We start from the raw sequence: 19,160 nt of genomic DNA on the forward strand, positions 1-19,160 counted from the left end.
AATTAACTCCATCAATTTGTTGGCTGGTTGGTTCTTGAGGAGGCAAAATCTACGAAATGGATTTTCTACAAAATGAGACATGAGCCAAGAATGAACCCATACGTTTCTTTTGCAAGAATCCAATAATCCTTAATCACGTTTTTTTACGTTGAGAGAGAGGGTGTTTTTTCTACTTTTACATTTTTTGTCCAATTTCCCAGGGAATAATTTATGAATCTTGATGAAAAAAATCTGGCATAAATCTATTAATGTGTGTTATGTGGTGCAGCTTGATGAAATCTAAGGGAACTGTTGGTCCTTGGTGCAGTGAAAACACTTTCATTTGCCTTATTTCAATGTCCTCTTAACTTTATATCTTTAATTTCTTCATCCTTCTCCACCAAGGTTGGTTTGTTAGGTGGAAGGATAACATAACTATTAGAGAGATGATCTCAAAACTTGGTACAAGGATGTGATGTGGGTCAGGAGAGAATTCAGTAATTCTTTCACATTGCAAGATTGAGAGATTTCTCGGAAATAAATTAATGGATCTCCATGAAAAAAGTCGAACACACTTAGGAGACTGAGTGTGTGTAATTTGGTCCGAATCCAACTGAACATCTCGAGCTCATGAATTTATAAGCAAAGTGTTTGGCTGAGGCTGAGGCTTGTGCTCTGCTCACTGCCATTCTCCTGTTTAATTAATTTCAGCGCCTCGTTAAAACACTTTGGATCTAAAACCCTGATGAGGTTCAAGCCCATTAAGTCCAAGTATTGTCTGTTTAGCTGTTTTATTTCAAATGTCCAATTCAAAGCAAACCTCTGCAAACTCAGATAAACGCTCCATGTTCGTCCTGTCAGGTCGGAACCATCGTCAAACAGGATGTTCGAACCGTTCTGTTTAGAATTTATGTTTTGTTTTTGACTATTTGAGTTCAGGGTAATTAAATAATGCTCTTTTAAGAAGTAACTTAATCTTCCGTATCCCACGTACAAAAGGAAACAGTCAAATTTGTACCAACTCACTTACATATTCGGAGCAAGAAAGATTCATGCGGTTGGCCCCAAAAACCCCTCAGATCTCATTATGGAGTTGGCAAATGATGCCTGGAAACTGGGAGTGTGTGCAGGGGTGGTGCACGGGGGGGCGGGGGGGGAAGTGTAGCGCCGCAGGTTTACACGCTTTACGGGGAGCTTGTCAGAGGAGTTACGCGTACGTTGACAGCAGTCGGAGGTCTTTGTGGGGGCATTTAAAAAAAGATTTTTGACAGTAAGTGGTGTTTATCTGAGAGAGAATCCCTTTTTTTCTCTCACCCTTCAACTCTTCAGGTACGGAGCCAAAACCGGGAGATCAAAGCGGCGCCTGTGATCTCCGACGGGGTTTTTGATGATGCATGTATACGAGCCGCCGCCGCCGCCTGCTTTTGTTGTGCTCCAGTTTGTGTGGCGCCACGGAGATAAGAAGTTGGCAGGAGGAGAATATAGATGATTATGCCTTCACGATATGATATAAGCCCAAACATCAACAGCATCTCCTGGTTCTTCCGTGTATTATTAAACTTGTCAGGTCGCTTTAAACGTGAATACTGGTTCGAAATGTGTGTTTAAACGCTGACATTTGTGTTGAACCGCTCTTTCCCTGCACTAATTTCACAGTATGGCTCCTGCAGAATAAAAATTGCTGTACCACACAAATAGTCAAATTGCTCTCTATTATGTATAATTTCTTTTGAATCACTCAAACTGTTTTCTTTGTGGCACATAAACATGTTTTGGCCGTCACAGCAACAACACAAAATACTGCTTGTCCCGCCCCTTCTTTTGCGGTGACCTAGCAACAGAGCTGAAGCGGGACATGTCAAGAACGTCCTGATATACTTTGTTTTTATTTATTTTATTAAAAACACATGCGGTTTCATCGCCTTAAACAGAATGAATCCTGGGAAGGCTCGGAAAGGGAAGAACTCCGTCTTTAGACTCCGCCTCCAGAGGTTGAATTGAGACTCAGCTAATGTGTGTCGGTGGGAAACCATGCGTGCACACAATAACTCCACGTGGCACCTTTAACTGCTCGAGCTCGAATCGACCGACCTGAGATGTAACTGTGAAGACCTGGAGATAAAAGCAACGATTCAATATGTAGATTATAACAAGATATTCTGTGTCCTCCTGGATTAAAAGACATAAACAACACACCACAGGCTATAACTTCATGACATATAAATAATTAGCTTCTTAATTTTGCTTCTGTTCTTCTAAGTCTGCAGCTGAATCCAAACACAGGATCCGAACTTATCTACACTCAGTCTGGAACAATTGGTTCTGTTAAATCGTCTGCGGTGATGCATTTTGTAGATGTAATTATGTTCCTCAAGTAAAAATGATTTACTCTGCACATTCTGGCCCCGGCCGATGTGTAATTATTACTGCTGAACCCAAAGTCCAATAACGTTTTAATCAGGCCGTGATATTGAACTGCTGCAATGTGAGCGACGGGATCGGCAGGACTGTCAGATACTCATTTGCAATTCAGATTCGCTTTTTTTGGGAGCAAAACAATAAGGATTATTGAAATCAAAAATCTGACCCAATGAATAAAACATGATCGGCTGAGGAAACGATGGCAAGTAGGCCAGACAAATGTTGACGGATTCGGAAATGAATGTTTACCACTTCGGTTTTGCTTTAAAGGGGCAAAAAGAGCAAGCTGAGGCAACAGGTTAACATTTTAATGGTGTCGCACCTTCCAGAGATTTCTAGAAACACATCGCTGCTGATTGTGTTGCAACCTTTTATTTTTTCAAAGTGAAACCAACAACGAGTGCAGGGACACACACACGGGAGAGAGTCAGCGGGAAGTTTGTCACCGAGGCGGTCGTCCAGGTGACAAGCGGGTGAGATTCTCTCTTCCCCTCAGAGAACCCCTAGGACTCGTCTCCAGGCTCCCTCCCTCACGGTGCTGTAGTCATACCTCTCAGCCCCCCCCCCCCCCTCCCGTCCCTGTGAAAGCGATAGAGTTGTCAGCAGGCGTTGTGTTGTTATTTACACTCGGCTGTGACCGAGCTGGAGAGCATTTGATCTGTGAAGGGAGGCGCTCCATGGAGAGTGGTCTCTGCGGCGGGGGGGAGGCCGTGTAATGGAAACACTCGATGGCACCCCCCCCCTCGACTTGGAAGGTTGACGTCAAAGTCAAAAGTGAGATCCTGTGACAGACGCGATTAAATATTTAAAAGTGTTGATAGTGCAACCGGAGAGTGTTCCTGTGCGTTCGGGATCCAGACGCTCTGAAGAGGCCGCGTGGACACGATCTGTTAATTTCCTTCTCGTGGCTTCACACCCGGGAAGCGAGATCCCCGGTATCCACTCACTTCACAATACACAACACAAACTGAAGTTTTGTGTTTCAGGCGTTTGTGTTGCTAATTTCAGCGCGTCACAACAGAGATGGAGATACGAATGTGGCACCAGATGGCAGTTAATCATCACGTCTGCTCGGGAAATTCTTCCTCAATTTGCCAGAAAGCTTGATGAAGTTTTCAGTTATCAAAGCGTCGGAGCCATTTTCAATCCAATCAATCAGCTGTGACAAATCAATTCTCGTGAATCGGATCATATTTTGTTGTCGGTGCCGTCGCCAAGTTCAAACCTCTCATCCGTCTCGTTGCTATGACGAAGTATCGTCTGATTATCTGCACAAATTGTTCCAACTCAGATATCAACATAATAATTATGTTTTCTTTTACCAAGTTTCACTCATTAGTTCCTTTCTAATTGATGTAAAAGTGTAAATATTTTTCAATTAGTAGACTTGGAGAAAAAGTTATTATAGATTTCAACATAATTGACACATGTGTTCGACCAATTTTTCAGTTTCAGCGTTTATTTCTGCAAATATGAAAACTTCTATTTTAAAGAATAAATAATGCTGAAAAAATACACTTTTATTTACATTTAAACCTTAAAAAAATTGATTTGCTTAACTAAAGGTCTAAATGTCCATGTATTTGTATTGTCTTATTAAAATGCTATAAAATAGAAAACTCCAATTACATTTCTATGTCATCAGGGTTTCTATGTCATCAGGGTTTGAAAGCAACATCTTAGGAATCGTCAGTATTTGGACTAATCAGCATGAAAAGACATCAAATCAAATGAGCACAACTCTCTGTTTATTATGGTCTGTTTGTCTGTTCAGGTCTGATTCACCCACTTCTGCTCCGGCAGCTGTTTCTCCTCTTTGCTCTGAAACATCAATAAACAATCAATCATTAATGACCTCAAAATCAACACCTTTCAGTGTTTTCTGCTGCAAATTCATTATTCAGCTCTGCACCGCCCCAGAGTCTCCTTTATACAACTCAGCCCTATATGTGTGCTGGAGATTCACTTAGAGAACCCAGTAAACACAGGTTTGGGGTCAAGGCTTGATTCTTCCTCCGGGGGCTTCCTCCCTCATTCAAACACACAACGTAAGAGTTAATTTGTGTCATGTCCTGAAAACAAGAAAACAGTCAAATTAATTTAAAGATGGTGATTGTAATTTTTCCTCTCAGACTGGAATCTCAGAACCCATTGGCTATTGGATCGGAGGAATTAGCCTCTGGGGCAACGGACACTACTTTGGGTGTAGGTGTAGTCACTGGATATCCGAGCCAAGACGCCATCTTCCCTTCGCCAAACACAGTTTAACCTTCGACTAATTTCTTTTATTACATGAGCTTCGAACATTTCTCTACCAAAAACACAAACAGTTTACTTTACTTTTTGTGGATGTTTTAGGTCCAGACAACATTTCGACTGATCTCTTTTTACAGCTATTAATTGAAAAAGCCGATAGCCGATGCATTCCAGTCTCACACGTCAAACCTGATTGGTCAGAATAGAAACAGAAACTAGAAAACCCACCTACAGATTCTGCACCTTCACATGAACAGTTTTCCGAAGCTATAAATACGAGGGCAGAACTTGTTCATTTCCTCACAGAAGGGTGTAATTGCCACGAGTCAGTGCAGAGCAGAGCTGAATCAGACAATGAAATGAAAGTGGGTAACGAGCGGGAAAATTCCTCAGAATTATCTTTGACATTCCTGCAAAGCTTTAATTAGAAGAAAACACGTGAAGAAGACTTATGAAAAGATGGGCTGGTGCCGCGGTCTCTATATATTAAAAATATATTGATTCACATCCAACATGAGTTATTCAACTGTCTCTAAGATTCACGATGGGCATCAAAGTGAGACATCATTGCATTTTTATTCCTTCTCTTCTGCTGATGTATTCACGAGTCATTGTTAGAGCGGCTTCGGTCTCATTGATCAATAATACAGCAGGAAATATTCACCAGAGGAAGAAAAAGGAAAGGAGCCAAAAGTACAAAACCAGCAGAACCTTTGAGTTGGATGAAGCTTTTTTTTTTTCACTGGGAGTATCGGAGGAATGGGAGATAAGCTGGTGGACGTAATGGAGACGCCCCCCCCCGGGAGCCGTCGGCCTGGAAGCCAAACCACCTCCGCAGATTGGATTAATATTGCATGCAGGCGCCTGTGCAGCGCTCCTGAAGGAAAACTGATTGCCTCATTCACTCCTTCACATCCTTTAGAGGAAAAAGTTATCAAAACACTCACAGAATCTCGGCGGGCGATGAAAAACAGAGCGCGGCCTCGTCCCCTGGAAAAACATCGATGACATGAAAGCTTTTTAAAACGGCTCCAGTGAAAAGGACAATAACAAAGAGCAAGTGACAGGGGGGGGGCAATTATCCCTTATTGATCTTTGCTCTTACGGCAGCACATGAAAGATGTTTTCTTCAGAGCGGGTGAGCTAATGGAAGGAAGGTTGCGCCTCAACCACAAATATGTTTTTTTTTAAACCATATTTGTTGTGTAATTTCTATGAATAACGTGTTTTTAACAAGGTCTCTGACAAAATACAGCTGATTTGTAAAGTGAGGGGCTGCTTCCATGTGAACAGGAGCTGTGGAGGATCTTCTCACATTACTTCCTTCTGATTTTCCATAGGGGTTTTACGTCGGGATTGGTCAGAGAAACTCTCATTTGGAAGCTCTCCTGTTCGGAGAATGTCTGGACGTTCTCCTGAGTTCAGTGCACGTCTGAGAGCGGCTCATGTTAAAGGAGGATGTGTGGAAACCTCCCGCAGATCGGACGGAGCCTGGAGGATGATCCCGTCCCTCCTCGTCCTGCACCTCCCGGTCGGAGCTCCACCCAGTCGGTATCGGGCCCCAAATTCCCTTTATCCACTCCTGCATGTTTCCGCCTGAGCGATGTAAAAGAAGGTGTTTCACAGATGCTCCCTAATTCCTCTGCCGAGCTTCAACTGATATCGACATCTGTCGGAGACATATTGACCCGAGGAAATCATTTGCTGCTTTTCGTTTTACAGTCGGGATCTTTTGCTTCGAATTTTAAGCAGACGTTCAAACTGAATCTAACCAAAATACTGCAGCTCGGAGTGTCAGTCAAACAAAACGTTTCAGGCGTGGACAGACTGCGAGAAACGGGCCCCTGGGCAGAGGCAGGTGAAAGGTCCCCCCCGCTCCCCCCCTCTCAGACTGGAGGAGACACAGAGCAACTACAAACGATGCATCTCTCTGTAGTTCTGTGTCTTTGTGGTAATTTTCGTGTCTTTTAAAATGTGCCGTGTGACTTTTCGGACAAGAAATATTAACAGTCCGTTCACCCCCCCGGCCCCGGGGTCTGTGCCCTGCAGGCCTGTTTGGGAATCTGCCCATGACTCGCAGCATTGTCTGCATCAGTGATATTTGTCAGTCTGGAGACAGATTATGTGCGCGGGTGAATCTCTGACTGTAGAACAGGCAGCAGCTCAACCAGCTGCAGACACAAGGTCACGGTTCAGACGTGTATTTCCTCTCGCTCGGCTTCAAAAGACAACACCAATCTCCATGTTGTGACCCTGGTGTGTGACCCTGGTGTGTGACCCTCAGCGGCCTGTCATTCGTCATGTGCGTCTGTGTTTGTTCCGCAGCAACTTTTAACGAACTAGCAGAGCAGTGCACCTTTAGCCTTTCTCTATCGTTCACAGTTAGAACACGGGGCAGTGACCGGAGGCGCTTTGTTACTGGAGCCGCTCTCGCCCCTAATCATCCTGATCTGGGTTTACTTTGTGAAACGGCCTCGGTGTGTTACTGCCTCAGACCAACAGGTTTTCACACAGCGGCTCCAGCATGAGAGGAAAGCAGCCGTGATAACGCGTGGCAGATGTTATTTGCTTTTCAAGTGGCATCAAGGTTCCTCGGAGCAGTGATTGATTAGGAGCTCGGTTGTCGATAGCAACTAAAAGAGGAGCTTAGCGCTGCCGTCCGAAAAGAAAATCTGTTTTCATGAAGCATCTAATAACAGTGTGATAGTGTTCCTGTCTGCTGCAGGTAAACAAATCAATGGCTCTGAGACGATCAATGAGACAGTGAGACTCCACTTCAGGAGAGGAGCGACTGGGATGACTGTCACCTACTGGTCGGATCAGGTAACTGCGGCTGCTCGTCTGTTACTGTTTGTTCCAAAATCTGCATGAACATATGAAAACAGATTGATCTGTTTTACGAACTTGGATATATCAGCACCTGCATGATTGTATTTTCAAATTGTTCTTTGGAAAGCACTTTGCGGAATCGGATACTGAATCCAAAAAAAGAGCAAAGAAACAAATGTATTTAAGATGCAACAATAATCAATATATTAGAGGTTGTTTTTCTAGTGTGCAGGATCAACTTCCATGAGAAGAATGAACAGAACTCTCAGTTTGACACGTGGACTGATCTTTAACAACACTTTCCCACGACAGGCTCTTGTATTTACATTCATAACGGCCTGTTTAACCTTTCAAAAAATTCATGTTGGGACATGAGGCTGTTGACAGAGAGACTGTGAGAGAGTTTCATAACGTTTGATGGGAAACTTCCCCCGTGACTAAAGCTTTTCAAAGACTCCCAGTGTCTGTGGGTGTTAATTCAACACGTTGGAAGGTGGAGCCCGTGATGAAACACAATGAGAAGGCTTACAGAAACTGACTTTACGGGGGCGATGACGTCAGGTGACCGACTTGTCGAGCACACAATGTGAAATCCATCAAAGTGAGGCAGGGAAAGAAACGATGATATTGCACAACACAAATCCACAGATTTCGTGATGTTCCTCTTAGACCTCAGAGGCGGTAAAACCAGATCCACCGAACCCAGACGCCTCAGCTAAAATCTACACGTGCATCTCGTGGGCTACTTATCAACACAAACTCCAGCGCCGGGGACACATTTCAGCGGATCTGCCAAAAAGCTTATTACAGCCAGAGTCTAATCGGACCCAGGAGACGTCAGCTCGGCTTGTGAAGGTTGCCTGTCACCTCTCTCATTAGTGCACAGCTCTGAGCCACATGCTGCAGCGTCTTGCCTCTGCAGCGACAACACAACAACACAACAACACAACAACACAGCAACACAGCTCCGGGTCCAAACAACACTTCTTATAGGACGTTTCTCCGCTGCTTCACGACCAGCCAGTCAAATGCAAAGAGTAACACAGGCTCCCTGATCTCAATGGGACGTGGAGTCGATTCAGAATTAAAGGATTTGCATGATTTTTGTACAAACGATGTTCTTCACGTTTATACACTGTATGTTAAAGTTCAGGAATCCACCGGGGGCTTCTTAAATCATAATGACCTTAGCCTACAGAGGTTTTTTGAAATCCCAACAGGGATTTTTGACATTAGCTGGTCCGGAATACAAACGAGGACGTGATGGATGCACTGCTCTGCTGCAGGAAATCGATTGGATTTGAATTTCAATCATTTTAACATTTTAATATAAAAAGAAATAAACAAGACGAGAAGCTGACTCGGCCTCAGCGGGAGAGCGGGGAGTCGAGAACCCCTTGAACTTTAAATCTGGATTTTTGAAGCAAATATAAAATTAATTAGAACGGCACTAGAGCGCACGTCCTTCGCCAAGGCCCGACGTTTCCCTCAAATCCAATCAAGCTGCACCAAATTTCACACACACATAGATAACAGTTCCCTTAATGCTTTTTTTCCACAAGATCCTTGAATTATCCCCTGGGAAATCAGTGAAAAAGTTAAAAAACAAAGACTTCCTAAGACACAATGTTAAGGAAAGTGAAATACGTCTTTTACACTTAATTAACAAGTATATACTATATATACTATATATATATATTTTAAAACCCAGGAAAACCAACAGGGCTGAAACCTCCATGAAAAGAAGAAGCATCTTCTGATTGAAGTTGCGACGCCTCTGGAGCTCTCCTCAAAATTCAGCAGAACTTTAAACGTTATCTTCTACTCTCTATCTTCCACTCGTGCTGAAGTAATTTAGGTTTTTATCTCAAAAAATGGTGCCGGTTCCATCCACCCAGAAACAAAACAGGATGAAAAGCGTCTTCTCGGTGGAAGAGCAGATTTCTCCGGCCTAAAAAAAGAAGGTCTTTGAAGCTAATTAAATCTCGGGGCCCCAGCTTCAGGCGCCTCTGCTCGGGGCAGGAGGAGCTCGGGAGTCGCCTGCATCCATCCATCTTCATCCCCGTCAATTATGCCGTTAGCGGCCTGCACATCTTCATTTCCAGCGTGGGCACAGTCTCAAAGTACTTCCCAAAGTCACCGTAATCCAATTACATTCTGGCATTCACTGTGATACAGCCCATTAGAAAAAGCTTAATCAATGTGAGGTCTTCATTAAAGCAATTTATGAATATTCATCATGACACTCGATCTGATACTTTATGGGAACTTGAATCAATCCATTCCCCCCCCATGGCGCCATAACATAACCTGACTTTAGTTTTAATGGTGGCTCTTTAAGTGGAAGGGTAATATACTTTATTAGTCAGGTAATATGAAGCACTCTCCACTTTACACTCAGTTTAATCCACTGATGATTCTTTATGGTCGTACCGAACACAAAGGGACATTTTTAGTGTTGGAGAGACGCATGTGGAGCTTCCGACTCGTGCACGGTTCCGCGCTCGGCGTCTCCACACTCCGTCTCTCAGCCTCTGTGCATATTCAGCTAATTGCTCTGTAACCCTCAAATTGGTTCTCTCAACAGAGAATAACAAACAGCCAATAACTCATCCGAGGCTGCGTGTCCATTACAGGAGCTTCCCCCTTTGTCTCCATGGAGACCACACACACACACACACACACACAGACACACACACACACACACACACACAGACACCTGCAGAAACCGCCTCAACTCTAATGTGTTTGAAGAAATCTAAACGTCCTTCACAAGACCGGCTGCATGGAGGAACAGTAAGTTAACAGCAGGGTTAACAGGAGTAGTTGGATATTTTGGGAAACAAGCTTTTGATCTTTCTTGCTAAAATTTTTATTTAAAAAACCTAAAACAAATCACACGAGACGACCACCACAGCTCAGACTCTAAATTACGCCAGAATTCAAGATGGTGGCTGCAGTATCTGAGGTGTTTCGGTTTAATTTTTTGCAGAGTGGAAGTGGAGACACGTCGTCCATCATTGTTTACTCTATGAAGTGCGCCTACACATTGTTTAGTTACCCTTAACACTAATGTACACTTCCCTAGTACTGAATGTTGTACACTGTATTTAAATTGGCTGAACTAGTGCATGAGAAGGAGTTCATTTCATATAATTTCAGTCTCTAACCAGCAGCTCGGCTGTCGCTCCTGTTTTTTCTCTCCCTCGCTAATGAGCTCTCTGATTGGTGGAATGAAATTGTGGCGTGGAACCACTTAGTTTCCTCATTTGCATTTTCAGGCAGGTTTTAAATGTCAGAGGTAATAAGCTCGACTCTGATGGATTTTGAAAACGTAGTTTGTTATTTAAACTTTGTTCCTCTCTTATCTGATTCATCTCATTCAGAACCTCACTCTCTCTGTTCCATTAAACTGACTCACTGAGGAGGACTCATTCATTAATTATCTGATCATCTACATTTATTTCACTTGTTTCTTATGGAGCCCATTCAGAGAGGAAAGCATGAAAATAACTCACTATTAAAACACTAATCTGTAGATGTGTACATCATTAATCATTCATTTCACTCCCCTTAAATCGCTCATATGAGAAAAACTCTGAAAAATGGAAAGTCTGATATCATCTTAGAGATCAAGTCCTGCTGGTTCATGTTGAATCATTATTTTATCAGTTTCTTATCTGAACAATTTACTCAACAAGCTTCTTTACACACACATGATCTGAGCTGGTTTCTCTGGCATCCGAGCAGCATGAGACACAACATGGAATCATCATTAAATAGAGAATCAGACATGAATGAGCCCAACACAGCTTCTGAGAGGGAGATTGTGTCTTATTTTAAATTATTAGTATTATATTCTCTAACTTTTTTTACAACTTGCACTTCCTCCTTCATTATAAAACACAGATTGTTGACACTGTATTTCCCTGCTCAGCGTCAACCTGAGCTCTGACTGTGAACTGTGGATTTGAGTGAAGAACTGGTTTGAAAACTAAACATGATCTCAGAGCAAATCAGGTCGTTGTTTAAAACTTAATCTGAGCATGGAAAGGGGGAGGAGCGCCCCCTCGTGGCTATTATACCATAATACACAATAAGTATCTGCCTTTGCCCTTTTCTCATAAACACACACAAATAAATAACGATAATATAGATTTGATCTATGTCATATTTAAGAACATACTCGAATACACTTTACATAGGATAAAAAAACAGAGAAACCAAAAATTGCCTTCATATAAAGGTTTTTTATTATTATTTCTAGTAGTTCAAGATTCAAGAGTTTCATTATCAAATGCAAAACAATACCATTAAGCAGTCATAGTTGTAGTATTAATTTGCCATAATTATTTTTTCTAAACACAACGATTTTGAGTATTTTGAAAAGGCAGGGGCTGTTAAACAAATGATTGAAGTGCATCCTTGAGCCTGGTACAGATGTTGACGTGTTGCTTGTACTTGCTCCTATCTTCCACTAGATGTCCCTGTCTTCAAATAGGTTGCATGGTGGATTTTTGTGCAGCAGCTCACACTCCATCCAGACAGGAAGATAAATAACTCGTGCTCACACTGAACATTAATTACAGCAACAATTTAATTACAATACAGATCCACTGCCCTGGAGATAGAACCTTTTCCCTTTTCCTTTGGAGCAGAAGTGAACTTGTCCGGTTAAATAACAGTCGACCTGCTGTAAACATCCTGGTTTCATGTTCGGTAATGAAACACGAGTTTGTGTTGAAAGAGCAAAAAAAGCTGCAATCAGCTCTCAGTGCTTCAGAAGATGGATCAATACTTGCTTTGGGTGATGAAGTGCGGCTGTCTCTCATCAAAACTTCTTTTACCTTAAGAGAAAAAACAAAGTTCACGCACTCCTCCCACGCGCCTCCAAAACTCTTATTACAGTATTTAAGAGCATCCATCAAAGTGAAAGGTCAGTACACTGCAGAAAAAGACCCATAACAATATTCACAGCTAATTTGTCATGTAACGAGCTGCAGGGGAGGAAATTGAAACTCAGGCTGCACATCATCCATCGATCTGAACAAGCTGCTGCGTGAAGTGTGGTGTTAACAGCATCATTTGAGGAGACACGACCGTGAAAACTCACTTGTGCTTTTCTGCATGTCTGCTGATGAATCACCGACTCCTATTGATGCGGCTGATCAATGGACTACTCCTGTGCCCACGGTCGGACATGAGCGTTGGTCCCAGTGCACTGACTGATGCTGGAAACAAGCGTTTTATCGGAACATTTGTTCGGCGTTCCTGTGTTTTTGTCGCTCGTCCCAGCGGCCTCCGAACTGGAGCGTTTCCTCGAGGACGAGTGCTGGTGTGGTGGGAAGGTCAATGGCGCCACGTTGGAAACCCTTTTATTTTCTGTCATACTCCCGACGTGTATCGATGACACCAGAAGGGACAAGGACAACAACTCGCTGTGTTTGAATCTCATTTTGGGCTCTTTTCACGTGTGTCTGCATGTAGGGGGGAGGAGGAGGGTGCTTTGGAAATTGAATTGCAGATGTCAGTATACAGCCGTAACCTCTGCGTCGGCGGGGGGGTGGATGGGGGCGGCAACAGACAAGGTTAAAGCTGTATTTGTTGGTGAAAAATGAAAGGCTGCTGTATAAAACAGCGTGTTTATTAACATTTTAGAGCTGGCTGTCCATCAGCTCTTACACAGGACCAGTGAATCATGTAATTTCCGTCATGGGTGAAAGACGGGGGGGCTCACTGGTTTCACAAGCAGTGGAGTGACGACTCTGGAAACTCTCTCTCCCCTTGGACGATAAGTGCAGAGAAATCGCTTGCTTGAGAGTCTTTCATTTCACATTCATTAGAAAGGTTCTTAAATTAATGACGCGTCGTCGACCACGCGGCGCGATAAGATGCAATAAACAAGCCGAGGATATTTATGGCGTCGAGGTGAAGTTTATCACCGGCAGTCGAGTTCCGGGCTCGTGCACGCGGCTCATATACATGACGCGGGTTCTGGCATGTAGTGGTTTACTCTGCTGGTCTCATACAAAGCTGATTGTATATATAATAGAATCACAGACGCTGGTGGAACACGTTGTTCTGGTACAAACTCTACTTCTCTGTTTACCTGTTTTATAAAAGGTATTTAAAACAGATATTTTATTTCTGGGCACATTTTTGAGTGTAAAAACAACTCTCCTGATAAAACCTGCACTCATCCGTCAGTCTGGAGAAGCATTCACATTTATTTAGATTCTTTATTTAACCTGATGTGTGCAAGTCCATCATTTATTTTACTTTTAGGTATTTGAAATAAATATCTGGCTTGTCAGCTTGTCTCCTTTATGTTTCTTTGCTGTTTGCTGCCAGGCATGTACACATGTTTACAGCGTGGAGAAATGCAATTAGAAGATTAATTCATAAATTAGTTATCAGAAAATGAATCTGTGATGATCAATTAATCATTTTCAAACCAAAAAGAAAAGCCCAAACTTTATTTATACCATCTCTGTATGTGGGGAATTTGCGTCATTTCTATACAAAAGAAGGAATTTAATATTGTCACGTTGGAAAATGACGTAGCCACGAGGCAATTTTTTGAAAAATAATTGATTCGTTTATTAATCAAGGAAATGATTTACAGTTTAATTATCTCCGCCCTTGTTTTTCTTTTTTTTGATTGTTCGTTTCTTTGTGTGTTTGTTTGTTTTGCTTTTTCTCAGGAAATAATTAATGGAGCCTGATGAAAATTTATTTTTAGAGACCTGATATCTATGAGAGTGTGGATATATGCACGATTAAAACAATATCTATTTGTGACTTCTTCTGAGATTCTTCCTTCGTCTGCTTCTCTCTTTCTTTTACCCGTTTTTTCTTTCTTAAATAGGGTCGAAGTTATTTGTGGTAATGAAACCAATCAGAAAAGTTCCTGTTGAGCTTCAACACGTTAAATAGATCTGTAGAATTGATTGAAAATCAATCGCCGGATGATATTTTCTGCAGAAAAAGGATGTGATGCATCATTAACATAACAAATATTCTTCAGTGCAGCTTTAAGCAGTCGAGTCCAAACAAACAAACACTTTAAACCTGTTCCTCTAACGAGCTGAAACAAACGTCAGAGATGTGTTCGGCCTTTACAAATAAAAAGTGCTACAAAGCATTTCCCCTAAGACGTCTGAAGTCTCTTCCTTCTTTCATGATGTAACCACATCTAATCAAAGCAAATGCAAAAGGACTGTAAAGCACCTGCCTCCGCTGAATAAATGGAATCTGAAGTGAACATTATTTAATGCAATAACTCCGACAGTAGAGTGATGTGAAGCTAACGCTGTTGTGCAAATCAAAAGGAGTCGATATCAAAAGTCCCCCGGCTTGTATGTAACTTATCAAAGGATCAGCGAGAGAGGAATAAACCGACAGAACGTGAGGAGTGGAGGTAAAGAACGCAGCTGCCTGTCCCCGACGCGCACCCCCGACAATCAGACCCGACTCGCGCTCAGGCCCTGAAATAATAATAACAATACATAATGCATCAGTGCATGCCACATGGATGATGCCAAGTGTACGTCCCACTTAATTAATTCATCCATAATGAGCTGTGCAGCATGTAGGAGCAACTACCTTAGAGGCAGCTCGGAGAGTCAGAGCTAATTAAATCAGAATCTTAAATCCCAATCTGCACACATCTGCCTTTGTTTGCCGAGTGTAAAAGTACAAATGAGCTGCACTTGAACACAAACACACACTCTGTCTGCTCTTCAGACACGGACGTGGACAATGAGTTATCGGCTCGTCACCACATGGAAACTCTTTCTGACTTTTCAGTGCACAAGTAGTTTCTTTTTCTTTTTCTCTGAGCTGCTGAGAAAACCCAGGAGATCCACACCAGTAGGTGTCTCTGCAACACAAACAAATCCTGGGCTGTCTGGCCAGCGCCTCACTGAATGCCAAATCACATTGATCTCCATTTTGTGGGAGTGTGTACACACTTGTGAAAGCTGAAAATACAACTTAACACGGGGTTCAAGTGCAATGCTCTCGCTTAATTGGTTTGCCAGAAGTGTGATCCACAGCTGAAGATTACAGGAAATGAACAGAACTGTACGGATGGAGGGTTTCGTTGCGGGTGGGCGAGCGGGCGAGCGAGCGAGCCTGGGTTCGATCTCCTGCTGTCTATAGTCGCCACAAAGTCCTCAAGGACATAATCAGCAATGAAAGGAACCTGATTTGTGAGCTTCCCATATCTCGCTCTGCTCTCACAGCTCATTGAGCGACCTCTTCCATTGAGGTGAGGTCTCGTGCATTCAGGCCTGAACAGAGGTGAAAGGTTTGAAGTCTTTAGAAAAGCAAGAAAACATTCCATCAGGTCGTTTCTGTATCAAACACATTCACTGTGACTTTCTGTGGCCTCGTGAATCATTCACCTCCAACTCGACTGTCGATTCAACACCTGCCCGGTGGAATCAGAGCCCACACGTATGTTCACTAATGTTTCCTGAGTAAGAAATTGTGCAAGCTTAGAAATCCCCTCAATACTAAAAACACAATAATTTAAAGCAGCATGTTCTTAAAATTTAGTCTTTGGCAGCTTCCAGTGCTGAGGATCAGATTCTCATCTCCAGCCTCGTGGTTTATCTCCGTACGACGAGCTGTCTCCGTGGCGACAAGCCTCAGTTTGAGTAACCCGGGCGCACACACGTCACGAGTCGCCATTAATCATGTGAATGTGCCGTGCGTCTTCGCGGAGGTGGTTTGCCGCATCTGGTCTTTAGTCATATATCCTCATCATCACCAGTATCAGCGTTCCAAATCTGCCCATGAATACATTATTCAAATTTCGGTTCATTAGAAAAGTCATTTCAGCCGACACCTACAAGTCGTGGAACGGCCCCCGATGACATCACGTTTCATTGATTCATTTGCTTTAACTCACAATGTGGTTCGTTCCCAACATACACAGGCGAGCATGAGAAGTTTTTTTTATTTCCTTTCGCACTGTATTAAAAGTTTGAAACATTTGGAGTTTTTTTCAGATCTGATCTCACAGATGAAGACATCATCGACAAAACGAAGTAAAACAAAAAGCCCCTGATATTGTTTTTCCCTCCAACAATCATCCTTCTCTCTTTTTTGTTTTGTTTTTCCAATATGATCTTTCTCTCAGGTCTTCCAGGACACGGCGCGTGCGCTTCATATCAGCTCCTTATATAAGTGCATGACAAATCAATCATAAAATTGTTGTTTAGATTGTTTTGACCGATAGACGCCTTGAGCCCTGAAGGACCCAAACAGCCGAATAACTACAGCAGCACCATAAAAATAGCTGAAATAGAAAAGCAGGCATTTCCAGCTGCAGCAGGTGTGTTTGTGTTTCATCGCAGTAATGTGATCTCAAGCTTGTAATCTTACTATTTTATATTTTATGAGTTTCTACAAACATGAATGGAGGCTCCGGGCTGACCTTGAATAAAAATGTATCGTCGAATTCCTTAACTTGACGTGTTAGATAAGCTTCACAAACTGTCTATTTTTCGGATAAATGCGAGTGAACTATTCATTTTACCTGGAAGATTAGTCTGGATTACAGAGTGGACGACTCATCAGAGGCCATGCACGCTCCTCTGTCTCCCTCGCCCCTTCCCTGGACTAATCTCCCATCGCTGTAACCACAAGTCCCATTTCACCTGTTGACGCAGAGCTGGAGGCTGATTGCCCCTCCCAAGTCCAGCGTCACGTCTCCGCTCCGTTCACCGAGGACCACGGAAGGAGGTTTCATTCGGAACATGACGTCCCTGAGGCCTAATTTCACACAAACCATGACCTATTTTATTTCTTTTTTATTACAGAGTGATATATCGTTCTTGTGCATCCGGGCTCTTGTTTGTTTTGACCTCTTCCGTCCTCTAAATCCAAAAAGCTGACACACTTTAGGAAACCATTCATAAAATTCCCTTTTCTTTATGAGCCTCTACAGTTTGCGTCGACTCGACTCTTTAGTTATGACCGAGCGAAGCCAAAACATTTTCAAATTGAACGCCGGCCATTCAGCAGCAGGCATGAGACTCATTTCCATTTTGTTTGCCTGAAGTGGAAGAAAACAAATGACGGCTGATGATTCTCCAGTTGACAAAGTGCGTTTGCCTCTTTGTCAGTTTGACCTGGGAATGAAATGTAAAAACATTTAGAGAGTAAATGCAAAGAGATTGGCTGCTCTGCCAATGCAAGAACCCATTAAAAAACAGACGCATATGAAGGATGGGAGAGGTTAAAATTCGCAAATCAAGAAGCCGTGACCAAAAAAATACTTTGTAACATTTTAACCTTAAAATTTCAGCTTCGAAATTGATTTGATTGTTGGAATATGGAGAATTCGTCCTCTTTCGTTCTCACTCCTCACCCTAAACACTCAGTGTGGATCAGGTCCAGCCAGTTCAGGAATATCACTGAACCCTAGATCTGTTAAAAAGATTTAGAAAATCTGAGTTTATCTCCAATATTCAGCAGGAAACTTTCAATATGTGAAGAATTCTCATCAGAGTTTGGAGGATTTGTTACGGCAGCAGCTCTTCTTGTATCGATGAACGTTACGTTAATGTTTCTTACCTTGAATTGTTCTGCAGGTGAAAAACTTTACAAACTCAGGCTAAATTTAATACCCTCATTTTTTCTCTACATCCAAAAAAATAGGATATAGGCCATTGACAGTATTACACATGATAGAGATAATTGTGAATCCACACAGATTGTAGAAATAACACATTTCTGACTGTGTGGCTGTAAAATATCAAAATTTGCAAATGAACAGGATCATTTAATCATTTAAATAATTTGACGGGCAGCTTTTGGCAGAGTGTGAATCTGCTCGGCCGTGACCCGTCATCCTTCACCAAAACCGGTCTTTGTTCCTCCGCCCGACCATGTACCAGATAATAGTATTATTGTTATTGCATTGTTGCTGCCTGCGTTGGCCCGGTTGCTGTTTATTTTCCTAACGCTTCATGTCCACAGACGATGGCAGTGATCCATCCTGACAGCCACAGGCTGAGCGACAGATTCCGCACAAGAGGGAACCCAAGGTAATCATTTGCATTTGTTTTTTATTGCAATCATTAGGGCTCCCCTGCCGGGCCTCGGTGCACGTCTGTGTGACAGACCCCATGTTTTATCTGGAGTCCGGGGGAGGCATGTTGCTGGGAGCGGGTTGAAGTGTACAGTACGCAGCACTGATTAAGAAAACAGGCTGGCGACCATGGATCACAGAGACACTGACATCTGTGTGTCCCCGGTCGGGCCGTGCAGAGCAGGAATAGAGCAGGATTTACAACGTACAGGACCTGTGATTGAAAATGCAGAGGATATTAATTATGATGCTCATTTTGTCTGTCAGCAGAAATAAAAAGACATGAGATCATTTGAATCCGCGCCCATCAAAGGCTGGTACACAACAGAGCGGAGAGCGCTGGCGGCAAGAGGAGCTCACCGAGGAGGAAAAAGAGAGCGGAACAAAAGACAGTGGAATCCTTGATCAAGCTGGGCCGAGTCCTGACCTCTCCTGTCCCCCAATGGAGGCCTGGAGAGATCACAAGTGCTGCTTGAATCGTGAACTTCATGGCTGCGCATCAGGATCCAAAAGATCACCCCGAGCGGTGTCTTTCCTTTAATTATCTTGAGGTCTTCAGGAGAACGAGGCT

Source organism: Limanda limanda, chromosome 20 (genome assembly GCF_963576545.1).
Source record: "Limanda limanda chromosome 20, fLimLim1.1, whole genome shotgun sequence".
NCBI lineage: Eukaryota > Metazoa > Chordata > Actinopteri > Pleuronectiformes > Pleuronectidae > Limanda > Limanda limanda.